The sequence below is a fragment of the Loxodonta africana genome, chromosome 6 (assembly GCF_030014295.1).
Source record: "Loxodonta africana isolate mLoxAfr1 chromosome 6, mLoxAfr1.hap2, whole genome shotgun sequence".
Lineage (NCBI taxonomy): Eukaryota > Metazoa > Chordata > Mammalia > Proboscidea > Elephantidae > Loxodonta > Loxodonta africana.
This window is the reverse complement of record NC_087347.1, coordinates 125,014,383-125,041,459: the sequence shown is the minus strand read 5'-3', so window position 1 is coordinate 125,041,459 and position 27,077 is coordinate 125,014,383. Positions and strand designations below refer to the sequence as shown.

Here is a 27,077-nt window from a genome sequence, read left to right as displayed (position 1 = left end):
TGGCCCAGCGGCAGCCCCATAACCCTGCCAGCCGCAACACTGGCGACCCCCGCTGCCTCACCAGCAACAGCCGCTACTCCTTTGGTGGAACCCTCCACCAGCCCTATGTAAATTGCTCACAGGTCCCTCATGAGTCAGAAACTCCTGGTCCTGCCCCAGGAATAGCCTCCCCGGCACAAACCCACAGTGGGGTGCAATTTGGCCAGGGATCCACCCAAGTCTCCTCAGGGCAATTTTCACTGAGACAAATACCTACCAGACTAGATCACAATGGCCAGCCTAGAGGGTTTGTCTGGGTCCACACACCGTTCTCCATCTGACCTGTACAATTGGAAAAATAATCTCCCAGCATACAGAGATGACCCAAACGCACCGAAGCTCTGTTTGTGCCCATTTTTGCTAAACATCACCCTAATTGGGCTGATTGCCAGTCACTCCTAAATGTTCTTTTAATTCCAGAGAGCAGAGAATGGTCTTAGAAAAGGCACGCCAAGAAGCTACACAATCTCAACCCTCAGAACAATATTCAGCTCCCGGCTGCCCAAGCTAAACCTGCCATTGATCCAAAATGGGACCCGAATGACTGGCTAGGGGCAGGGTAGCTAGAACATTACCAAAACTGTCTAATAGTAAGTTTGTAACAAGGGGCCCCAAAACAAAAGTGCCTTAGAAAAGTTTGGGATGTACAGCAAGGCCGTGAAGAAAATCCCTCCGGTTTCCTCGAACAGGTGTACGAGGCCTACTGATAGTTTACTGATATAAACCCTAAGGACTCAGAGAACGCTAGGTTAATATATACAACTTTCATCAGCCAGAGCACCCCCAGCATCAGATGAAAACTTCAAAAGTTAGAAGGAGGTTTGGGAATGAAAACTTCACGACTTGTTTAAGATCTTCAGTAATCGAGACCATGTACAGGGGAAGAAGAAGAAGAAAAATCAGAACATGAAACAACAAGCTGCATTCCTTGCAGCAGCTCTTACAGTAACCCACCACTCAGACAAGCTGTACGTGGAATAACCCATGGGTTAAGTCCTGGTGGGCTCCAGAAGGGAGGGGGCAAAACCAAGCCCCTCGAAAGCGAGACCCCTGACAGTGCACCTACTGCAAACAAGAAGGCTTCTGGAAACAGGAAGTGCCCCTCAAGGCCAGCACAATCTGAGCGGGAACCTAAGAAAAAACCTCTAACACAGCTCCTGCTGTAAGCCAAAGAGTCAGATTAAGGGGACCCAGGGGCTCCTCTAGAGTCTACTAAACCAATTCCCATCTCCCTCGAAGAGCCCTGGGTTATGACGACTGTGGGCAGGCAACTTACTGAATCTTTGGTAGACACGGGCACAACCTAGTCAGTTTTAAGCACCCTAAAAGGCCCGCTTTCTAAAAGAAACATGACCATTACCGGGGTATCTGGAAAACCTGCCAGTAAACCATTCTTTCAACCTATGCACGGTCAGGTCAGAGGTACAGAACTGACTCACAGCTTCTTTTACGTGCCTGAATGTCCCATTTCCCTTTTGAGGAGAGATGTATTAACCAAGGTAAATGTTCAAGTCACCTTTTCGGCAGATCATCTCCAAGTAGGACTGGAACTGGATAAGGCCTTGTGCTCTATAGGCGGCCCTTTTGCAACTGGCTGCCCCTACAGAGTCTTTACTCCTACCCCAGTACCTCCAGGGCCAAGTCAATTCCCAGGTTTGGGCCACCGGAATCCCTGGTAAGGCAAAGACGGTGACCCCAGTCCAGGTAAAGTTTAAATCAAACCACACTGTTCCACATCTCAACCAGTACCCTTTGAAGCAAGAGTTTAAATTAGGCTTGCAGCCTCTGATCAAAACCTTCTTGGCCCATGAGCTTATTCATCCCTGCGTATCTGCTTAGAACACCCATATTCAGCCCACAGTAAGGCCAGGCACTAAAGTGTATAGGTGTGTGCAGGACCTACGGGCAGTGAGTCAGGTAAGAGAGGACACTGACCCAGGGGTACCCAATCCATATCTACTGACAGTCCTCCCAGGGGACTGCATGAGGTTTACAGTTTTGGACCTAAAGGATGCATTTTATTGTGTCCTCCTGGAGGAAAAGTCCCAAGAGATACTTGCCTTTGAGTAGGAGGATCCTACCTTATGAACTAAGACTTGATACTGCTGGGCTGTGTAACCTCAGGGGTTTAAGAAAAGCCCCACTCTCTTTCGGGAGGTACTAGCCAGAGACCTCTGGGACTTGGACCTTGAGGTGAGCACAGTCCTCCACTATGTAGATGAAATACTGATTGCCAGTCCCAGCAAGGAACTCTCTGACAAAAGTACACTTACAATACTGAACTTTCTGGGAGAACAGAGATACAAAGTCTCACAGAAAAAGACTCAGGTCTATGCCCCTAATGTAAAGGACCAAGGTGTTATGGATTGAATTAAAAAAAAAAAAAAAAAACCATTGCCTTCGTCGACACCAACTCATAGTGATCCTATAGGACTGAGTAGAACTGCCCCATAGAGTTTCCAAGGACCGTGTAGTCCCCCAAAAATGAGTGTCAACTTGGTTAAGCCATGATTCCCAGTACTGTGTGGTTGTCCTCCATTTCGTGATTGATGTGATTTTCCTACATGTTGTAAACCCTAAATCTGTGCTTGTGGTTAATGAGGCAAGACTGGGTTATGTTAAAGAGATTAGGGTGGGATGTAACACCCTTACTCAGGTCACATCCCTGACCCAATGTAAAGGGAGTTGCCCTGGTGTGTAGAGATAAAAGGAAAGAGAAGTAAGCAGAGAATGGGGGACCTCATATCATCAAGAAAGCAGCACCAGGAGCTGAGCACATCCTTCGGACCCGGAGTTCCTGTGCGGAGAAGCTCCTAGTCCAGAGGAAGACTGATGACAAGGACCTTCCTCCAGAGCTGACCAAAAAAGAAAGCCTTCCCCTGGAGCTGATGCCCTGAATTCGGACTTCTAGCCTACTAGACTGTGAGAGAATAAACTTCTCCTTGTTAAAGCCATCCACTTGTGGTATTTCTGTTATAGCAGCATTAGACAATCTAGACACTGGGGTACAAAATATTACAAGGAGAAAGAGAGCTCTTACCTGACTGAAAAAGGGCAATTGCCCAGGTGGCTTCCCCATCCACTAAGAGATAGTTGCAAGAATTCCTTGGGAAGCAGGGTTTTGTAGAATCTAGGTCCCCAATTTTGGACTCATCACCAAACCCTTATATCAGGCTGCCCAAGAGAGAGATTCAGAACCCTTACTATGGACACCAGAATGTCAGATAGCTCTTCAGCAAATCAAACAAGCTGATGTCTGTTCCCATGCTAGGGTTACCTGACTTCAAGAAACTTTTCACTGAACACTCACAAGAGACAAGTAATTGTCCTGGGGGTGCTTACTCAGACCCTAAGGCCGTGGACACAGTAGACCCTGTTGCAGCTACATGTGAACTCCTGACAGAGATCCAAGAAGTTCATTTTTGGCCAACCTACCATGGTCCTAACCCTCCACTGTATGCTTCCCTTGCTTGAACAGAAACGTGGTCTATGGTTAACAGAGGGGAGACTCAGCAAGTACCAGGCTATCCTACTCGGCAACCCCACTGTGATGCTGAAGACTGTCTCCAACCTCAACCTCGGAACCCTGCCACCCTCATCAGAGGATGAGAACCTCGAACTTGACTGTGTCCAGGTTATTGAAGGGGTGTATTCCTGCAGACCCAACTTGTCTGATCAGCCTCTCTCTAAACCCTGATTTAGAGCTGTTCAGACAGAACCAGCTTTGTGGAACAAGGAGTCTGAAAACCTGGCTATGCCACAGTCACCCTTCATGAGACCACAGAAACCAAGGCACTGCCCCCTGGACCCTCTGCTCAAAACGTAGAATGTACTGTCTCGACCCAGGCCTTTCAGCTAAGCTCTACCCAGTGAGCCAATATATACACAGATTCCAGATAAGCCTTTTTGGTACTTCACGCCCATGGAGCCATTTGGAAAGAAAGAAGACTCCTAACTTCAGGTAAAAGGGAAATAAAACATGCCGGGCGAATCTCAGTCTTCTTAGAAGCAGTTACCCTACCAACAGAAGTGGCAGTCATGCACTACCCTGGGCACCAGAGGGAGAGTTTCACGTAATTAAAGGAAACCACCTTGCAGATCAGGTAGCCAAACAAGCCGCCAAGGCAAAAACCCCTACCACCTGTCTTGCTCTGACTCCTGATCTCCAACCACCAACAAACCCACAGTACACTAAGTGTGATACAAACAGGGCTGATAAATGGGGTTTCCTGGTAAATGACCCGTGGTTCTCGAAAGACGCATGGCTTTATCATTCTCACAGGCAGGTGTTAGTGCTGTGACACCTGATGCACCCAGTGATAAAAGCAGCTCATGAAGAATACACACTTTGGCCAAGATGCTATGTTCCAATGGCTGACAAAAATGATTAAAGGGCCTAAAACGCAAAGCAGTGCAACAACGTGCGACCTGTGCAGAAAACAGGTCCACCACCTCCTATGCCTGGGGTACAAGCCTGTGGAACTGGATGTGGAGAAGACTGGCAAGTAGGCTTCATTGTTATGCCAACAGCTACAGGGGTTTTAAATATCTCTTACTGTTTATAGATACTTTTCAGGATGGGTAGAAGCTTTCCCTTGCCGGACGGAAAAGGCATCAGAGGTAAGCATGGCTCTTCTTAATGAACTTATTCCTAGATTTGGTTTACCTTATTCAATTCAGAGTGATAATGGAGAAACATTTATATCCAAAGTCACCCAAAAGGTTTCAGGACATTTCAGGTATTAGGTGGAGGCTACACATCTCCTGGAGACCCTCATCAACGGGAAAGACAGAAAAGGTGAATTACATTGTGAAAAAGACACTGGCCAAGCTCTGCCAAGAAACCAACTTGCCCTGGATCAAACTACTGCCAAGTGCCCTATTGAGAGTCTAGGTGGCTCCTGGAAGCAGGCTCCAATTGAGCCTTTATGAAATGTTATATGGGAAACCTTTCCTTAAGGTGGCCTGGGGGCTAAGTGCTTCAGATGATCCTAAAGTAACCCAAGAGCTTAGTGTTTCCAGGTATCTTAGGTCGGTATACAAAACTTTAAAGGCTATTAACCAGTATGCTTCTAGTCATCTCTTCTTTCCCGCAGATATCCCTCCTCATCCTTTCACACCAGGAGAACCAGGTCCTTGTAAAAAGGTGGGACGGCCACCACCCCATCAGCCAGGTCCAGCCCAAGTGGACCAGCCCCTACAAGGTTCTACTATCTACCCATTCCTTAGCGAAGACAGCTGGAATAAGGCTTGGATTCACCACACCAGAGTGAAGTGTGCACCCCTCAATCCAGACGAGCCTTTGAAGACCTCATCTACCAGCACTGGTCATCAGAGTGCAGTCCATTCACGGGACTAGAGACAACCAACCTCCTGAACCAGAGTGGGAGCTCAAGTCACTAGCTGACTTGAAACTACTCTTCAAAAAGACAGATAAGTAACATTCTTTTCTCCCATGTCTTCACCTTTGCAGACTGAAGAAGTCCTAGGTGTCCTTGTCACATGTGCTCCGTTGATCCTCTTTACTGGTATCTTCTCTCATACTCTCCCTGCTGTGGGCACCACCTGTTTGCCATGGTGCTTTTCCTCTACGGTGCTTCAATCTATCACTTGTACCCACGCTAAGTGGGAAGACAACTGATTCATGCAGCTTTCCAATTGTTTCCCGGGGAGGTAATCTGAGTAATTGTTGGATCTGCCATCCATTCCCCACCTACTCTGCTGATGTGAAAGCTCTCTGGGGAAACCCTATCCCTAACGTTTCCTGGATCTCTCCAATGCCAGGGCCAAAAAGAGGAAACGGAAATTCTGACCCCTTAGAAGAGTGCTGCCCATTAAAAAAGACTTGCGACGAACGCGACTCCGCATGGTGGACTACAGTGGTCCCCGAAACTGCCTCTTTTAACAAGACCACATTTGTAGATTTTGCTTATTACCTTGGAGACCTTAGTACTTGGAGACACCTTTCTTCAACGGCTGAACTCAGTGTCTATCCAGGTTGCAATTAAGGCCACCAAGTTTCCATCACTGGGCTGACCAACTTCTGAACATAGTTCAGTACTACTCACCTCCATAACCACTCAGCAGAGGGTGGCTCTGTTTGTGCACCCTGAGGAATCTATTTTCTGTGCAGTAATTTTACCTCCCCAGCACCTGGCAGGAGCCTAGTTTACCCATGCCTAAACCCAAAAAAATCAACTGGCACTTGTACAACTGGAGTTGTCACTTTCCCATGACCCTTGTGGCCTCCAATAACCTCGTCGCCCTTATAAAACCTCCACCTCCCAATACACACAAGAAGAAGAGCTGCCAACAATACTGAAGACAGCTGGGATTTAAGGGGAACAGGATATAACCCCATCACAGAGACAGGAATAGCATGGTCCATTTTAAGAAACCTAACCATTATCCCACAATTAGCTGCTTTACAGGATGCTGTGCTTAACCTCTCCGACACCATCCACCTTCTATCACAAGCCACTGGGAGAGCCATAAAAGCTCAAAAACGGTCATTAAACTCTCTGTCCAGAGTAGTACTAGACCACTGCTTGGCTCTAGACTATAGTCTAGCTAAAGAGGGAGAAGTTTTGTGCAATAGATGGCACCTCCTGCTGTGTACGGGTCAACACCTCTCATGAGGTTTAGCTAAATTTACAGGCAATTGACCAAGTGGCCAACTCGACCAGGCCAAGGCCTATAACAGAATCCAGAGGAACAACCTCTTGGTGGGATTGGATTATGTCCTTCTTCCCCAGTTTCAGCTGGCTTTGGCCCCTAGTGACTCCTCTAATTTTTATCTCCCCACTATGTCTGATCCTACCTTGTCTGTTAAAGTGTTTAACCCAATTCATTTTAAAAAGCCTTCAAGATGCAAAGGTCTCTTCCCTCCTGCCCCCACCAGATCCTAAACAACAAGCAAAAGATGCTAGGCAATTTCTCAGCCTTGATCCCTAACTTTGCCCCACGTAAGCAGGAAGTAGCCAGTAAGTCATCAACCTTCATTCCTTAAGATTAAGGATTGCAACAACTCGAAGGGAATTGTAACCTGGCCCTGCGAACCCTGGAGCGTGCCTGCACAGGCAAGGCCCCCACCTCAGTGCACCTGCATGGCCACCATTTGGGAAGTCAGATCTGAGGACCTCTCTCTCAGCTCCTTGCTCTGTGCACTGCAAATAAAGTTACTTACCTTTTCTCAAAGGCTGGTGTCCAGACTACTGGCAGGTCTGAGTGTGCCAGAAAAGGACCCACCTTCCTGGGTTCAATAACACTTGGCAAAAATGAAGCACTTACTGATGAAGGTAAAAGACCATAGCCTTCAGTATGGATCAAACCTGAATGTGAAGAAAATGAAAAGTTCTCACAACTGGACCAATAAGCATCATCATGATAAATGGAGAGAAAACTGAAGTTGTCAAGGACTTCATTCTATTTGAATTAACACCACCACCCATGGAAGCAACAATCAAGAAATCAAATGATGCATCACAATGGGCAAATCTGCTGCAAAAAGCCTCCTTAAAATTCTAAAAAACAAAGATGACACTTGGATGACTAAGGTGCACCTGATCTAAGCCATGGTATTTTCAATCACCTCATATGCATGTGAAAGCTGGACAATGAAAAAAGATGACAGAAGAACTAATGCATTTGAACTGTGGTGTTGGTTAAGAATACTGAATATACCATGGACCGCCAGAATAAATCAATCTTAGAAGAAATGCAACCAGAATGGTCCTCATGAGAACAGCAAGACTTATCTTGCTTACTTTAGACACGTATGGTGAAATGAGTTCCTTTATGTGGGGTTTTGCCTTGGTTCTTTGGAAAAACAGTTTGAGAGACTTTTTTTCCCCTAACCCTAAGAAGTTACTTTTGCCCTAGTTTTCTACCCCAGAGGGTCTGTTACTTTTGCCCAGGTTGATGGACATTTCCTGGGTAAGCTGTAAACAACTTGATGATTTGATACTTTTTGTTTGGCCCTGGGCTGCTGCCTGCCCTGTAATTGGTCTATTTTATACACCTTGTTGGGATTGGTCAATATACTATAACCCAGTAGACTATACAAATGAGGCGGTTGTAGACTATGCAAATAAAGTGACTACTGGTTCACAGAGGGAACTGGTCAGTTCACGGCCCTGCTGGGAAGGCCATACCTTGAAACTGACAAGAAGTTTACTTATATATGCAGCCAACCCCACAAAGGTCTCAGAAGAAAGAAGGAAGGAGAAAAGGGAAGAGAGAGGAGAGAAGCAGAGAGAGATGAAGTGAGGAATCTCCTAAAAGAGCCATAACACAGGTCAAGGGCTTTAACAATGAAGACAGGAGAGGGCTCGAAGATGCCCTGCTGCAAAGCCAGTGGCAACAGGCCGAGAAGGGGCCCTGAAGCAGAGTTGGAAATGATGGTAGAAACCTACTGCTAGGAATACAGCTAAGAGAGCTGAACAAAGCTGCCACAATGGCTATCAGCTGGGTCAGTATGCAGTGGAGAGGCCAATGGTAGGGAAACCAAAGGCAGAGAGGGCTGCACAGCTGAGAAGGGGCATGCATGGGCAAGATGAGACCTGTCCTGAGGGGGACCAAGAAGAGACCTGTACTGAGGCAGCTGAGAAAAGACATGTCCTGAGGGGGCTGAACAGAGGCCTGCACAAGCTGAGAGGGGGCTTGCACAGCCAAGAGGAGGCCTGTCCTGAGGGGCTGGAGGGAAGACCTACCCTGAGGGGGCCGAGAGGAGGCCTGTACAGACAAGAGAGGGTGTGCATGGCAGAGATAAAAGCCTGCTTGCTTACATGGCCAAGAGAAGCTGAGAGCGCTGTCCTGTAATGAAGAAGGGAAGGATATGCTCCCCACTTCAGGAGAGCCTTCCAGACTTTACCTACGTTGCTTCTAGATCCCAAGTTGTAGCCTGTTGATTCTGATCCTGGGTTGTACACATAAAAATGGTTAAAATGGCATTTTTTTTGCTATATATGTATATTACTACCACAACAAAAATTTTTTTATTGTGCTTTAAGTGAAAGTTTACAAATCAAGTCAGTCTCTCATACAAAAATTTATATACGCACCCAGTGCCATTGAGTCGATTCCGACTCATACACCTTGTTATATACTCCTAATTGCTCTCCCCCTAATGAGACAGCCGGCTCCTTCCCTCCACTCTCTCTTTTCGTGTCCATTCTGCCAGCTTCTAAACCCCTCTGCCCTCTTATCTTCCCTCCAGAGAGGGATGCCAACATATTCTCAAGCATCTACTTGATCCAAGAAGCTCCTTCTTCACCAGCATCTTTTTCTATCCCATTGACAAAATTATTTTTTTTAAGTAGAAAAAAGTAACTGAGAAGTCTGAGGGTCCTGATAATGTATACTGCTGCACTTATCACAGTCAACTATAACTATGACTTATCTGTACATATTTCTAGGTGTATAAAAGATTTCAAGTTTCTCCAAAAAATAAAAATAAAAAAACCCAAAGGACTATAATCTCCTTGTGGATAAAGAGCACGTCTTTATTCAACCTGTATCCCCACTGGCAAGCACAGTGCCTGGCTGGTATTCAAAAAATCTGTTAAATTGACTCTTGATTGGCTAAACGTTTTCCATCTGAAGTCACCTCCAACTCTGGACATAAATTCTAAATGTGTTTCTGGTGACTTGCCTATATACGGGGCCCTGGTAGTGCAGTAGTTAAGCATCTGGCTGCTAGCCAAAAGATCAGCAGTCCCAATCTACCAGCCGCTTCTTGGAAACCCTATAGGGCAGCAGTTCTACTCTGTCTACAGGCTTGCTCTGAGTCAGAATCAACTCTTCAGCAACGGAGTGTCTATATACAAGAATACATTTTAAATTCATATTTTTATAAAGAGACTTATGAAATGACAAGAATACGTAAATATACAGAAATTAATGTTCGTTAGTGGTTACAGAGAGGAGGGGAGGTGGCGCAGTAGTCACTTTTTGTTTACAGAAATGGGAAAGGTGGCACCAAATAAATGGGTGAAGTTTACACAGCATTAGTGATGTAACTGATGTCAGTAGGTTATACATAGGGAAAAGGGACAAATGGGCAAATGCTGGGTTGTATATGGTTTTGCAACAATAACAACCACCAAAAAGGGGGGGGGGCTACAGATGCTGATAGTAATTAGACATAATCACCTCATGGGATTAGTTCTCTTGGTTTGGGGGCTTACGGCCATGGTTGCACGGGACAATCCAGTTAATTGGCATAATATAGTTCTTAAAGTTTATGTTCTATCTTCCAGTATGGTGAGCAGTGTCTGGGGTCGTAAATGGTTACAAGCGGCCATCTAAGATACAACTACTGGTCATTCTTCATTTGGAATAAAAGAGAAAAAAGGAAACCCAAGAATCAGAGAAGGAACTGGACTACAGGATGAACTGTCTACATAAACCATGCCTCCTCTACCTCGAGACCAGAACTAGATGATGCCCGGGTACCACTGCTTAACGTTACAATCAGGAACACAGTAGACAAATGCTGATAAAAAAGGGAGAAAATGTGGAACAGAGCTTCAAATTCTTTAAGAATCCAGCCTTGCGGACCTATTGAGTCTGGAGAAGTCCCAAGACTATGGCCCTGAGTTTTCTTCAAAACTTAAGTTGAAACTATACCCAGAAGTCACCTTTAAACTAAGTAATTGTTTAGCCCAAAGAGTAAAGATTGTCACCCTTGAGTACTGCATTACTGTATGTGTATATATGCATATATATGTATATAAAACCAAAAGGTCAATAGCTATTTTAAAGCATAGATGAGAAGGTTAGGGGGCAAGGAGATGAAGTAAATGGAAGTGAAACAACTAGAACAGAAATAACGGGAACATTGACACAATGTGAAGAATTTAACCAACCTCATTATATCTAGACACTGTGAAATGTGAGTGGGTTTTGGTGTATTTTCACCAAAAATAAAATAAAATTTTTAAAAAATGAGGGAGAGAAGCCCTTAATTAACACAACTGTTTAACGAAAAGGCACAATACAAATTTAACTAGCAAGATTAACAACGCCCCCTGGATTATACTGCAAAGACTCACCATAAGATGGCAGTCACTTGAAATGGAGGCAGGAATATCCCAGATACCTACCAAAATTCATTCAGGGCATTTCTTTGATCATAGGTGTTGCTGTATAGTTTCACTGACCCATCTTTCAAATAACCACAATAGCTTCTTTCTCTTAATCCCCAAAAATGTTAAGGTGTATGTGACCATTAAAAATAATCTATTTCTTGACTCTGTTCTGTATTTCACTATGACCCAAGAGAACTTCCTCCTTCCCTTTATGACCATATTTCTTAAGTTGTTATCTAGTGCACATTCATTGTATGTTACTTCTCTCTGTTGTTTCTAATCATAACCCTCTACTGCAACTCTTCACCTAAAGCAATGAAACTCAAACTTTATTATATATCAGAATAACCTGAGCAGCATCTAAGCAGATTTCCTATGCTACCACCTTCCTTCTCCCCACCCACCCTGTTAAGATTCTAATTCAGTAAGGTCTGAGATTTTTAATCAAATCAATATCTCATGCGATGCTGATACAGTTGGCCTACCTGAACACACTTGAAAACCAACTAGCTAAGGTCGTCAGTAATTTTCCAACAGTCAAACTGAAAGCATTTTTGGTCTTATCTCTTTCTCTCAGCAGCATCTGATACCCTTCTGAAGTCCTTTCTCTATCACCTTCTACCACACAACTAGACTCTCCTTTCTCTCATCACCCTTCAGCCTTCTTCACTGGCTCCTACCCTTCTGAGAGCCCTTAACTTTTTTTTTCTTTTTAATAATTTATTTTATTTTTGTTGTGGAGAATACACATAGCAAAACATACACCAGTTCAACCATCTCTACACGTACAATTCAGTGATTCAGTCCTTAACTTTTAAAAATATTTTATCGTGGTTTACTAAAAGTTTACACAGAAAATTACTTCCCATTTAACAATTTTTATACCAATTGTTCCATGACATTGGTTACAATTTTCACTATGTGTCAACATTCTCATTATTTCCATTCTGTTTGTTCTGCTTCTATTTATCTAGCTTTCCTTCCCCTCCCTGCTTTTGGGTAAATGTTGACCATTTGGCCTCATATAGTTGATTACGTAAGGGAGCACATTACTCACAGGTTTATTTTGTAAACCAATCAATTATCTGGCTGAAAGGTGGCCTCCAGGAGTAGCTTCAGTGCCAAGTTCCATGCATATCTTAGGGCAACAGTCTCAGGGGTTCCTCCAGTAGGGAGAGCCCTTAACCATTAAATGATGGTGTTGGGCCTTTTTCTGTGACCCTCTTCCTGACTATGCACACATTTCACAAGCAGTCACAGTCACACCAGTTGCTTCAGCTACCACTTATACTACCTAAATTCTGCCACTTTGAATTCCAAGCTATTTTTACACAGCTAGCCTGTGGCTGTGCAGTACAGGAGAAAAAAGATGCCTCAGCATCAGACACTTACATGATCAGGAGCTCAAAGTCATACATCTTTCTGAACTTCAGTTTGTTCTCCTTTAAAACTGGGGATAACACCTTTCAGAGATTTCTTGTTCAGATTAAATGAGGAAGGGGGAAAAAAAAGATTAAATGAGACATTTCCTTTCCTTCCTGGCATGAACTTGACAGGATCCCCTGGACCCTGGAGCCCCAGCCTCAGAGACAGCAATTGAGGAGGCAGCTAGCCTGGAGTTGGCAGACTGATACATACAAGGGGACTGAGCAAATAAACGTAAACATAATGAGGATAATGGGAGTCAGCTCCTCACTGTCAGAAACAAGATTTACAAATACACAAAGGGGGAAGGCTAGAAAGAACTCTGAAGTTCTGGACTGGAATTAGTTGCATGAGTGTGGACTTTAAAACACATGCATAGCTATATGCACAGATAGATTCAGATGTGTGCATACATATATTTCCTAGCTCTGTTTTGTCTGCCTAGAAGTGATGGCACCCCAAGAGCAATGAGCATACTAAGCACCCAGATCTTGGTTTCTAAATATCATCTCTGCGAAAAGAAATGAGGGCTCCTTGGAGAAATGGATGATGCCAGGGCTGAGACAGGAAAAGAACAAGATGAGCCTGGAACATCTTGTTGTACCAGAAAGTAAAGAACGCTCAAAAAATGAGGACATGTCAAAAAAACAGGAGAGCCACCTTGAAGGGGCTCCCATTGGCTAAGTCTGGGAACTGTGCACACCAAAATAAAAATAAAATAAAAAGACAGTATTTGAGAAAATCCACTGAACAGGAATAGAAAACCAGGTGTACATACTGATATGAATGAACGACTAAATAAATGTATGGGGAAGAAGGAAGCAGGATCTCCTTTCAGTAAAATGCCAGCTAATAAATATAGATGGCAACCTTCATAGCAGTAGATGATTCGGGCAGGAGGCACCAATGGATCCTAAGGCTGTGGTGGGTAGAAGTTTAATGAGGAACACAACACTGTCAGTCTTGGACATTTTCACACAAAAGAGTTCTCAATTTACAAAAGGAAAAATGGTGACTTTATTAACCCAGCAGACATGAGCTTAGCAAGGAGTTCAAGGTTAAACATCACCAGTGGTGAGACAATACTGGGTGCCTCCTGGTGAGATGCACTGAGAATAGCACATCATTTCTGTGGTGCTCCTGCCAACACTCCCCTCAGTCTGCACATGAGTCACCACTGGATGGACCTAAGCTGAGGAACATCTTACAGAATAAAAGGCTTGTACTCTTAAAAACTGTCACGGTCATAAAAGACAGAGAAATACTGAAGAACTCTTCCAAACTGAAAGGGCTAAAGAGACTGAAAATTAAATGGAATGTGTGATCCTGAACTGGATCATGGATGGAAAAGGAAAGAGGCACTGTTGGGACAGCTGTGAAAATTTGGATGGGATTCGGAAATTCTAAGGCAGTGTTGTATCAATGCCGATACCCTGATTTGGTGGTTATGTAGGAGACTGTGTTATGTATGTGACAGGCATTGTGTCTGCAATTTGCTCTTGCATGGTTCAGAAAAAAAGACTAATAAGATTAGAAATAATGCACGAGGCCCAGTTAGAAGCTGTTGCAGTGGTCCAGGTGAGAGGTTTTAAGAACCTGAAATGGGGAAATAGGGGTAAAAATAAGGGCCAAGAAGTGAGAGACGATTAGGTAGTTTCACTGAAATCTGAGGATCCAATCAGATACGGCAGAGAGAGGGAAACCATCACAGACAGCACCATGGTCACTTCTCTGAGCATCTGGGAAGGAAAAGGCCTTCTGAGCCACTGCAGTGAGCCAGGCAGAACAAGATGTGCACACACACAGCGTATCTGTAGTAAAAGACTAAAAACTGGGCGAAGGGGATTCGGGAGTTTTTTGTATTGTTCCTGAAATTTTTCTGCAGGTTTGAAATTATTTCAAAATAAGTTAAGTTTTTAAAAAAAGATTAAATGTGAACTCATGATAACCTTGGTACGTAACACAATGCTTGGCTAAATAAAAATTACCTGCTCAAAAATAAAAATTTATCTTTCCTTCCCAGTTGCTCAAAGAAGAAACCTTACCATCATCAACAGCTCTTTTTCCTCTGTCTCCAATTCAACTTTTAGTTCTAGCAAAACTACCTAATGTTTTCAGTTCTAGTCCTATATCCTCATTCATCCTTATTTCTCCTTTCCAGGCTCTTCTCATCTTTCCTACCACATGTCTATCAGTCTGTCATACTGTGGTAGCTTGCTTGTTGCTGTGATGCTGGAAGCTATGCCATTTGTATTTTAAATGCCAGCAGGGTCACCCATGGTGGACAGGTTTCAGCAGAGCTTCCCGACTAAGACAAAGAAGAAGGACTTGGCGGTCTACATCTGAAAAAGTTGGCTAGTGGAAACCTTATAAATAGAGCGGAACACTGATATAGTGCCAGAAGATGAACCCCTCATGTTGGAAGTCACTCAAGAGATGACTAGGGAAGAGATGCCTCTTCAAAGTAGAATCAACCTTAATGACGTGGATGGCGTAAAGTTTTGGGGACGTTCATTTGCTGATGTGGCACAACTCAAAATACGAAAATACAGCTGCAGACATCTATTAATAACTGGGATGGGGAATGTAGGAAGAATTACTCTAGGAAAATTGGAAGTTGTCAAAAAAAAAAAATGAAACGTGTAAAGATCAATGTCCTAGGCATTAGTGAGCTGAAATTGACTGGCATTGGCAATTCTGAAGCAGACAATCAGGTTTACTATGCCAGGAATGACAAATTGAAGAGGAATGGCATCACATTCATCATCAAAAAGAACATTTTAAGATCTACCTGAAGTACGATGCTGTCAGTGATAGAATAATACCCATATGCCTACAAGGAAGACCAGTTAATACAACTATTATTCAAATTTACCCAATGATCACTAATGCCAAAGAAGAAACTGAAAATTTTAATAAACTTATGCATTATGAAATTGACCAAACATGAAATCAAGATGCACTGACAATTTCTGCCGATTGGAACGCGAAAGCTGGAAACAAAGAAGGAGGACCCGTAGTTGGAAAATACGGCCTTGGTGATAGAACACACGTGAGAGATCAAATGTTAGAAGGGGATAGCATGATAGAATTTTGCAAGACGAATGACTTATTCATTGCAAATGCCTTTTTTAACAACATAAACGGCAACTATACACATGGACCTCACTAGGTGGAAAATACTGGAATCAAATCAACTACATGTGTTGAAAGAGACAATGGAAAAGCTCAACATCATCAGTCAGAACAAGGCCAGGGACAGACTATGGGACAGATCATCAATTGGTCATATGCAAATTTTAGTTGAAGCTGAAAAAAAATAGAACAAGTCCATGACAGCCAAAATACAGCCTTGAGTATATCCCACCTGAATTTAGAGACCATCTCAAGAATAGATTTGACACAATGAACACTAATGATCAAAGATCAGGTGAGTTGTAAGATGACATTATACATGAAGAAAGCAAGAGTCATTAAAAAGATGGAAAGAAAGAAAAGATCAAAACGGATGTCAGAAGAGACTCTGAAACTTGCTCTTGAATGTACAGCAGCTAAAGCGAATGGAAGAAATGATGAAGTAAAAGCTGAACAGAAAATTTCAAAGGGCAGCTCGAGAGTACAAAGCATTATAATGAAACATGCAAAGACCTGAAGTTAGAAAACCAAAAGGGAAGAACACACTCGGTATTTCTCAAGCTGAAAGAACTGAAGAAAAAATTCAAGCCTCGAGTTGCAAAACTGAAGGATTCTATGGGTAAAATACTGAACGAAGCAGAAGAGGGAAGGAATACACAGTCACCGTACCAAAAAGAATTAACTGACATTCAATCATTTCAGGAGGTGGCATATGATTAAGAACCAACAGTACTGAAGGAAGAAGTCCAAGCTGCACTGAAGGCACGGGCAAAAATCAAGGCTCCAGGAATTGACAGAACACCAACTGCGATGTTTCAACAAAGAGATGCAGCACCGGAGGTGCTCACTAGTTTATGCCAAGAAATCTGGAAGACAGCTACTTGGCCAATCAACTGGAAGAGACCCATTATTTGTGCCCATTCCAAACAAAGGCGATCCAACAGAATGTGGCAGTTACAGAACAATGTAATTAATACCACACACAAATAAAATTTTGCTGAAGATCATTCAAAAACGGTTGCAGCAATACATCGACAGGGAACTGCCAGAAATTCAAGCTGGATTCAGAAGACAGCATGGAATGAGGATATCATTGCTGATGTCTGATGAATCTTGGCTAAAAGCAAAGAATACCAGAAGGATGTTTACCTGTGTTGTACTGACTATGCAAAGTCATAGTCATCACAAATTACGGATACCACTGCAAAGAATGAGCATTCCAGAACATTTAATTGTGCTCATGCAGTACCTGTACATAGGCCAAGAGGCAGTCGTTTGAACAGAATGAGGCGATACTGCATGGTTTAACGTCAGGAACGGTGTACGTCTGAGTTGTATCCTTTCACCATACTTATTCAATCTGTATGCTAGGCAAATAATCCGATAAATTGGAGTATATGGAGAACATAGCACCAGGATTGCTGGAAGACTCATTATCAACCTGCGTTATGCAGATGACATAACTTGCTTGCTGAAAGTGAAGAGGACTCGAAGCACCTACTGACGAATCAATAGCTACAGCCTTCAGTATAGATTACACCTCAACACAAAAAAAACAAAAATTCTTACAACTGGACCAATAAGCAACATCATGATAAATGGAGAAAACACTGAAAGTTGTCAAGGATTTCATTTCCACAGTCAACACCCATGAAAGCAGCAGTCAACAAATCAATGTACCACATTGGGCAAATCTATTGCAAAAGACTTTTTTAAAGTGTTGAAAACAAAGATGTCACTTTGAGGACTAACGAGTGCCTGACCGAAGCCATGGTGTTTTCAACTGCCTCATATGCATGCGAAAGCTGGACAATGTATAACAAAGACCAGAAAAGAATTGATGCCTTTGAATTATGGCGCTGTTGAAGAATACTGAATATACAACGGACCGCCAGAAGAACGGACTGCCAGAAGAACGAACAAATCTGTCTTGGAAAAAGTATGGCCAGAGTGCTCTTTGGAAGGGAGGATCACAAGACTTCATCTCAAGTACTTTGGATATGTTCTCCAAAGAAACCAGTCTCCAGAGAAGGACATCATGCTTGGTAAGGCAGAGTGTCAGTGAAAAAGAAAAAGTCCTTCGACAAGATGCATTGACACAGTGGCTGCAACAATGGGCTTAAACATAGTAACAATTGTGAGGATGGCACAGGACCCAGCAGTGTTTCGTTTTGTTGTGCATGTAGTCGCTGTCAGAACCGCCTCGAGGGCACCTAACAACATCATCTCTCACCTGAACCACTGCAATAGTACCCTAACTGGTCTTTCTGCTCTGTTTCTAACCTCATCCTGGCACACTCCAATTCATTATCTAGAGAAGTACAGGGTTATCATTCAAAACCTACACCTAGTCTTATCATTCCCTTATTTAAAGATCTAAAATTCCTCCCCAATGTCAATTTTGATTACCCAAGAGGCACCAGCAATGCAGGAGCATCAAAAAGTTATTTCTCACACACACACATAGTAGTGGGAGTGTAGGGGCTTTGACTTGATCTTCTTTATACTTACATTAGGATTTGGCATTGGTTTCACTTTTAATTACACTGTAAGGATGCCAGGGGTGAACAGATCCCATAAACGTTCCAATACTTAGAGCCTCTAGGGAATGCTTCCCAATCCTTTCCTCAATGTGGCACCAAAGAAAATGATAATTTTTTAGTACACTAGGATAAGCCTCGAAGGCAACAGGGTTCAAGATAAGCCGTGGATGCTATTCAAGAGCAAAAGTGAACACCCTGGGGACTCCAATATGCCCAGACCCCTTAGGCTGAAGGGTATCTTGCTCTCCAGCATACTGGTAACCCATTCATGGCACATCGGTTAGGAACCTGTATTCTAAAGGTCTTAATATAATCCCACTCACTGCCCAAACAGGATCCTCACAAAGCTTCATCTCCCACTGCAGCAACACATATATACATAATCATGCGAGGCACCCAGACTCACACCCATAAACAGAGCCACACTCACCCACAGACAGACACATACAACCAGTCAACTTGCATTTCTCCAAACACACTATACACTTTTATACCTCTGACTTTTTGTAGACGCCGTTCCCTCTACCCAGGTCAACTCCAAGTCATCCACTAAGACCTTACCCAATCGCCATTTCTCATTTCCCCCAGATCTTAATACACTCGTCATTCTGAACTGCAATGATTCGTTGACATGCGTGTTACCACCCCAGAATTCGAGCTCCTCAAGAATGAGAATCATGTCTTTCTTCTTCTATACCACTGCTTCCACCATAAAAAATATTCAATGTTAGATGAACTAAAATATAAATGACTGTTCATATCATTCCCCAATAAGCCAAAATAAATATCAATTAAAAGAATGAGGTATAATTTTACAACTAAATTAGTATTTTTCCTGTAATAAAAGAACGACCACCGTAGGTACTTTTTAAAGAGAGAGATCTGACACACAAATATTCTTATCATTGGATCATGGTCACAGTCTAGGGCTTTAGACTGAGGAAAAAATTTAAAAAAAACCAAAAAACTGTAAGTACAGAGATACTAGCTGCAATTTGTAATAGTGGAAAACTTAACAAAAGATAAATGATTAAATTATAGTAATTAATTTAATTATAGTAAACTACCTGAATGTTTCAGAAATCATTGCAGTTACAGTCAAGAAGATGTAACAAAAGGGAAAAATAGTACCAGCTACCACTTATTGATCACCTATTTAAAGCATAGTGCCAGATGCTTTACATATATTATTTTAATCCTTACAGCAATACAAGGCAAGTATTATTATCCATATTTTTCAGTTAAAAAAGCAAGGTCAGAGGTTATACAAATCCACCCTAAGTTTCAGACCAGATTTCCAAACAGATCTGTCTGACTCCAAAATCTGTCGTCTTTTCCCTGCATTGCACTGCCTTCACAATACAATGTTTCTAATATATTAAACCCAAAATTGTATCTCTACCAAAACAACTTTATAAAAAATATGGACAACTGAGCAGAAGTTAACAAAAATATCTCTTACAGTGATGATTAAGGGTGAATGTTGTTACAGTATTTATCATATTTTAAATTAGCAACTTTTGAAAGCAGATGCTGGGCAATGGACTAAGCTCATGAGGCAATAAAAAAGAAACAACCTCCATTTTTAATTTTTTCTACATTTTCCCTAAGGACATATAAACCACAAAACCAAAGCCGGTGCCATCAAGTGAATTCTGAGTCATAGCAACCCTATAGGACAAAGCAGAACTGCCGCATAAGATTTCCATGGAGTGGCTGGTAGATTCAAACTGCCAATCTTCTGGTTAGCTGCCGAGTTCTTCACCACTGCACCACCAGGGCTCCGTAGTAGGTAACACATAAAAACTTAAGAAGAGTGTATAAGACATTTCTAAGCAAACACATACATGTATTAACCCTGGGATACTTATTACCAGGATTCAAAGTCAGATCATTGTGACTGGATTAAGCAGCATTCTTCCAGAAAAAGGTGAATTTTGAGGGGGCCTGAAAGAGGAGGGGCAAGGATTGGAGAGAGGGATGTTTAAACAGAGGAAACAAGGGCAGAGGAAAAAAACAAGCATCTTTTTTTAAAGCAAAAATGAGAAACAGGGTTAGTGAAGTTGGTAGAAAGCCTTCACGGTCAAGTAGACAAGTTTGGAATTGATTTGATAAGCAAGATCTAAAATTATGCTGCCTAATATTATAATCACTAGCCACAAGTGGTATTTAAAGCTTAAATAGTTAAATTCAGTTCCTTAGATACACTAGTCACATTTCAAGCTGTTCATGGTCACATTTCAAGTGCTCCATAATATGGCTGCTGTAGTCAGTTGCTGTCAAGTCGATTCTGACTCACGGCAACCTTATGTGTATCAGGGAAGAACTGCTCCTTGAAAACAAGACTGACCTTTCGAAAGCAGATCTCCAGGTCTGTCATTCAAGGCCTCTCTGGAAAGGTTTGAACTGCCAACCTTTTGGCTAATAGTCAAGCACTTAACCGTTTACACCGTGCTGGGACTGCTTATAACACAGTTAATGACTTCTATATGCGACAGTACAGAGAAAGAGTGTTTCTATCATTGCAGAAAGTTTTACTGTACAGCACTGATCTGAAGCATGAGCTCAGAGTCAGAAAGACCTGGTTTGAATTCCATCTACTAGCAGTATGACCCTGGACAAGTTAATTTCTCTTAGCTCCCACGGCGGGGGCGGAGGAGGGGGGAACAGCAGGGGATTAATGATACCTACACCTCACAAAGTGAACCTGATGATAAAGTGGGATAACAGGAAAAACCACTTGTATACTGTCTGGTACATAACAAGATAATAAATACTCTTCCCTTTTGAATCCTTCCTCTTTCTACTACTCATTAAAAGACACAAACACAATAAACCACCTAGATTAATATCTTCTCCTCAAGATAGTCCACAGTACCTACTTTTCATTCTGTTCTACTAATTTCTTTAAATACTTGACCTCTCTTTCAGTGTTTCTACTTAGGAATAATGAAAAGAAAAATGAGTCTGAAAAAAACGCCTGTAATTAAATGGAAAAGTAAATAATAAATTTCTCCTCCTTTTTTCCCATCTCATTTTAAACTTGACTATAAAAAACCCATTGCCATCAAGTCCGTATCGACTCATAGCAACCCTACAGGACAGAGTAGAACTGCCCCATATGGTTTCCAAGGAGCACCTGGTAGATTCGAACTGCCAACCTTTTGGTTAGCAGCTGTAGCTCTTAACCACTATGCTGCCAGGGTTTCCTAAATTTGACTATACTGATCATATAATGAGAGAGAAATAAATTACACTGTTCCTAAATACCATACTTCCACACCAATAATGAAAATTCTACAGTAATTATATATATTTTTTCTAACATTCTTTCTCACCATCTGAACTAAAAGAATATTAAATGAAGAAATATCACCTTCTTACAGTACTTTACTGGCCAAAAAAGAAAATTTCCAGACTGTTAAACCAACCTTTAAGACTTCACAGCTTATCCTAATAAACTGACAAATTTAAAAATCTGGACTACAGCATATAAAAAAACTTCACAACATGCAATAGCCCAGAAAAGCAACAAAATTCACCTCAGTTTATAACCAGTGAATTTCTACCAAAAACTAAATTTTACTTAGGAGTAACAATTCATATTTAGCCACATTAAATCACATAGCCTTGCCATTCCTAGGAAGGTCACCAATTTTACATCCCTAACAGCTAAGATGTAGCGTCCTGGTTAAGCGCTAGGGCTGCTAACCGAGAGGCCGGCGGCTGGAACCCACCAGGCGCTCCACGGAAACCGTATGGTGCAGTTCTGCTCTGTCCTACGGGGCTGCTATGAGTCGGGGTTGACTCCACAGCAACGGGTTTGGTTTTGGGTCTTAATAACTAATATGGAAACCCTGGTAGCGGAACGGTTAAGTGCTACAGCTGCTAAGCAAAAGGTCGGCAGTTCGAATCCACCAGGCGCTCCTTGGAAACTCTATCAGGCAGTTCCACTCTGTCTTATAAGGTCGCTATGAGTCAGAATCGACTCGATGGCAGTGGGTTTGGTTTGGTTTGGTTGTGGAATAACCAACACAAGAATTCAAGTAGAACTTTAAAAAAATTCATCTTTACAGTATCTACCAAACAGATTAAGATTTCTATATATTTTCAAAAGCTCTCTTGTTTAAAATCGACCATATTAACTCTCAGAGGGAAAAAAAATTCTCTCAGTAACAGTGCCTCTTTAAAATTACTGGTAATAAAGGTATCATTAGTCTTTCACTCTGCTTTCTGAAGATGATTTACTCAAAAACATGACCACTGATCCCCTTTTTAGAATTTACAGTAAGCAAAAATAAAAACCAGGTAGATAACAGTGCCCACTGTACTGTCACTTTACAACTCAAATTATGCTTACTAGATAAAACTAAAATATTCTGAATCTACAAAACACAGTTTAACAAGTCTTTGAGAGCCACATAAGAAAAAAATAAGAAAACAGCTTTTACTACTACTCCATAAAAAGTATTACATGTATTTTTTTTTAATTTAGGTTTCTACGCCTGAACTGAAGAAATCTAACTTGTGACATCCTATAACTTGTCCAAGTCTTTCAATAATAATGAAATGTACACTGGTCACAGTAGAAGAGTTCAAATGAATTTTCCTGTCGCTGCATTCTAAGTACATCCGACCCAGAAAGTATTTTTAGTAAATGTGTTCAATCAATGCTGGTTTTATGCCTAGCCTAAATTAGAAATTGGGTGTCATAAATTTAAAATAACAATGTAACTAGGGACATTTTTGAAGATATTCAACTAGTATATAGAAAAAAAAAAAAAACACCCGTTTAAGACAATTCAATACCCACACTCCAGAAGCTAAGGATGTGAGAAAACGGGCACTAAGGCGTAGCCTCACCCATTATGGCTTTTGAGGAACTAGTGAAAGTTTGTATTTCCTAACTTAGTAAGTTTTAACCTACTCAACTAGTATTAATGAAAACGACAAAATAGTGATGCCTCTTTGTGTTTAAAAAAAATCTCTGCTCAAGTGCTCAAAGCAGATTAGCTAAATCACAAATATTCCCATGTATATAAAGATGAACCACTTAAGGTCATGGCATTATGGGACCATGCACATGTCTCAATGCAAAACCTAACAAAGATCTGTGTGCCATAAAAAAAAAAAAAAAAAAAAGTGAAGAGAAATAAAAATAGCTTTTGTGGTAATCAGAGCATAAACTTATTCTGCCAAAAAAACTGTGGTGCCCACAAAATGATTGCCCTCTTTATGGTGAGCTAGTGAAGAGGTTCTGTATCACACTGAAACTTTTGCTTAAAAAAAAAATTCTTCCTTTTTTTCTTAATCTGTAAACTTAATTTGTATTCATCAAATTCAAGATTTAACTGATACATCTAGCTCTATTCCAGTAGGCACGAAGTACTTATTAAGTACTTTGGGCTCCAAATAATCATTTATTTTAAGGTCATTCCCCCCCCAACACACGCACACACACACCGACACACACACACTCTTTACGACAAAAAAAAAGTGAAAAAGACGGTTCCCCCCCCCCCCCCCCCCCCGCTCCTTGGCACATTACGGTTCAGGAAACCACTATAACAATACCTTCTGGCTTTTACTATTCCAGTCTTTTTCCTACTCAAACCGTCATTTACAAGTCGGATACACTGACTTTTTGTTTTGATCTTTCTCCGTAAGCATGTTTTAATCTGTGGCTAATGAGCTGTACTGTTTCAGCTGGACCCAGCATTTGGTCACATAAACTTACACAATATTACTCAAATCTCTGATTCAAAAAGCAGCTGGTATATTGCAGATACATGACAGGTTCTCCTCTAACGAGCGCTTTCAAAATTCTGCAAATCGTCCTTTTTGTGGTGTCACTCTACAATGCAGACATAAAATATCCTAAATTTCTCAGGGACACTCGTACATATACCTGTGCGACTGTCGTGTTCCATTTTAGGGAAGCCCTGCGAAATGCATCGCTCCGTTCACTTAGCTACATCTCAACTTTATCTGGCACAGCTACACATTCCTAAACACAAGTATGTACCGGGAGAATCATAAGCTTAAAACTTCAAGGGTAGGGAAGTCCACCCTACCCAATCTGCCCATGCAGCACGCAGGGATAGCTTCCATGAGCCAATTAAAAAAAACGGGGGGGGGGGGGGATTCTACCAGCAATGGAAAATTAAGGTTCTAAAGCCAGAGCCAGAGTTTAGGTATCGTGGAACATTCCATCTCTGCACCTATTCCATCCCTTCTTCTTTCGCTCACCCTTAACGGAGATTCCAACTATAAGCCCCAGGAGCTCCGAGAGCAGAGGCCCGGAAAGAAAGAAAGAAAAAGTGTCATTTCCCACCCCTTCCTGTTTAAACAACCTTGTACCTCCAGCCTTCCCCACCTGGCTCACCCTCCAAGAGCCATCCACGCCCCAGGTAACAGCCTCGCGTACACCGCGCAGGGCCGAGGCCGGCGGAGACCCCAGAGGTTCTTACCTTCTTATCACAGCCGAGTCCTCCCGGCTGGAGAGAAAACACCTCGAGGCCCGGCGCGCCGTGAAGAAGCGCGTCCGCCGGCCGCTCCTGGGGTCTCCCTCAGCGGCCCCCCAGCAACAGCCGCCACAGCGGCCGCGCCACGGCCCCGAACCGCCAGCACCACCTCATACTGCGGGGCTGCCGCGGGCCGGCGCCGCCAAGGAGGCGGGCAGGAGGCGGGCAGCCGGCGCCCGCTCCCCACCTCCTTGCGGGGATGAGATAATCCACACCCCCCAAAAGTGCCGTGGGGGAGGGAGCTCCGGGCTGGGGGTGTCCTGTCTCCGAACCTCGGACCCCTCGGCCAAAGCCAAGTCTCTTCCCCTCCCCAGCTGAGGTTCCAAATGCCGCCCCTGGGGACCCAGGAGTCCTGCGAGAACAATGTGGAGGGGCCGCGCGGAGCGGAAAAGCGCGCACCGCGGCGAGAGCGGGCGGGCGGGTAATCCTAGGCAGCGTTTGTGTGTGAGAGTGCAAGAAGAGAGCTCAGCGCCCCCCTCCTTCTCCTCCTCCTTTTCTTCCTCCTCCTCCGTCTCCTCCTCCCTCTCCTCCTCCCTCAAGCACACCCCGTCTCCCGGGCCGCAGCATAGCAACGGAACATGGCGGCTGCGCAGGCGCCGCCACTCAGCGGCCGGGAGCCAAGCGGCAGCCTAAGGAGGCGATCTCGCGAGAGGCGAGGCCAGACCCCCTTCCCCGTTACCGCAGGGAGGAGAGGTTGAGCCCGCGGGAGAGCGGAGGGACACGCAGGTGCTAGGGCGGCCGGACCTGGAAAGGTTGGCCAGGGAGGGCTGGGAGGAGGAGGCGGAGCGCTCTGGCCCCGCCCCGCGGCCCCGCTGCGATTGGCTGCACGGACTGCGACCCTTGCTGGCCCTAACCTAAGAGAGACAACCGAGGAGCACGAAGGCGAAGTTTTAAGAGGGGGAAACGAGGTCTTTTAGTCCCAGATCATCCCATCCTCAAGGCTTATAGAGGCATAGGTTTTGAATTATTTTCCCTTCTAAATATAGGCCCTAAAACAAAGTCTAAACAAACATTCAATAATTAAGCAAACATTTGGGTGCCTTCTGTGTGCCATGCGCTTTTAAAATGTTAATTCATTCTAGTATCGTATATGGATTTGGTATTATGCCAGCGTTTGTAGCCCAGTGCATTCTGATATCTCATTGATGGATAGAATGGATGTCTGCGAACTGGGCGATCTCAGTTGAAATGGGGGAGGGGGTTTGGAGGGCCCTCCCGCTTCCTTTTCGCGTTCTTTTTTTTTTTTTTTTTTTCCCATGCCCTTTCCTGTTGCCTGACCCGTTCTGTTAGGTTCAACAGCGCACCAGAGCCACCCTTCGTACAAAAGTTCTTTCAAAATATCACCTCTGCAAGCTGACAAAATGCCTATTTACTAATCAGGGGTAGCTTTTGCAAGGTGAAATCTTGCAAATTTATACAAATGTGTGAAAAACAGCAATTTCTATTTACCCCCTTTTTCCTCCCCCCTCCGTTTTTTCATTTTAAAAAGACAACTTGTCAGTCTGCATTTTTCCTGCTTTACCTCCTCCACTTCCTTTTTTCCCAGAGCTCAGTTCCAGCCAGTGCTCACACATCCTTCCCTAAATAGACTTCTCCTGCCTTTAGCTCCCGTTTCTCTATGCTTTTGTTCTTGCTGTTCCTTCTAAACTGTTCTTCACCGTCTCCACTTGTCAACATCCAGTCATCCTCCAACCGCAGATCAGACGGGACTTCCACCAGAAGCAAGAAGTATTGTCTTCCTCGGGCATTGATAGTCCTAGGTTCATACCTCCCTTTGGCTCTTATCACAACGTGCATTTTATTACATGATACTTAAACTGTGTGGATCTTATGGCCACTACTACATGGTGAGCTACTTGAGGGCAAGGACCTCCTCTTGGTCATCTTCATATCCCTTATAATACCTGGTGACACTACCTGGTATCAAAAAAAAGTTCGGTGAAAGAATGAAATGCTTGACTCCTTGATTGGTGGGATTTCAGGCACTGTGAAATAAGATAGTTGAGACAGGGCCGGCTCTTCTCCAGCTTCCAAATCTGGTAGGTTGCTGTGTCTGGGTGATACTAATCTGGTACAAAAAAAAAAAAAAATTTTTTTTTTTAAATCTGGTATAGATTTGTCTTTATCGGTGTCCTACCTGTGTTGTTGTTGGTTGCTATCAAGTCAACTCCGACTCATGGCGACATTATGTATAACAGAACGTTGCCCAGTCTTGTGCCATCTTTGTGACCGTTGGTATGTTTAAGTGCATTGTCGAGGCTATTGTGTCAATCCATCTCATTGAGGGTCCCCCTCATTTTCGCTGGCCTTCTAATTTACCA

General features: G+C 43.1%; 1 protein-coding gene across 7 annotated transcripts in view; it reads right to left on the bottom strand.

Annotated features, from left to right (window-relative positions):
* Positions 1 to 25,472, bottom strand: part of PTPN4 (protein tyrosine phosphatase non-receptor type 4) — a 239,006-nt gene extending 213,534 nt beyond the window's left edge. Inside the window, exons 1-2 of one of the 7 annotated variants that reach the window (XM_064287297.1) lie at positions 24,703 to 25,471; positions 7,226 to 7,370 (exon numbers count right to left, since the gene is read on the bottom strand). The gene's annotated coding sequence lies outside the window, so the exon portion shown is untranslated. Of the gene's footprint in view, positions 1 to 7,225; positions 7,371 to 24,702 lie in introns of all 7 variants that reach the window. The other 6 variants (XM_064287299.1, XM_064287296.1, XM_064287295.1 and 3 more) reach the window with 6 other exon arrangements.
* Positions 25,473 to 27,077: the final 1,605 nt, after the last annotated feature.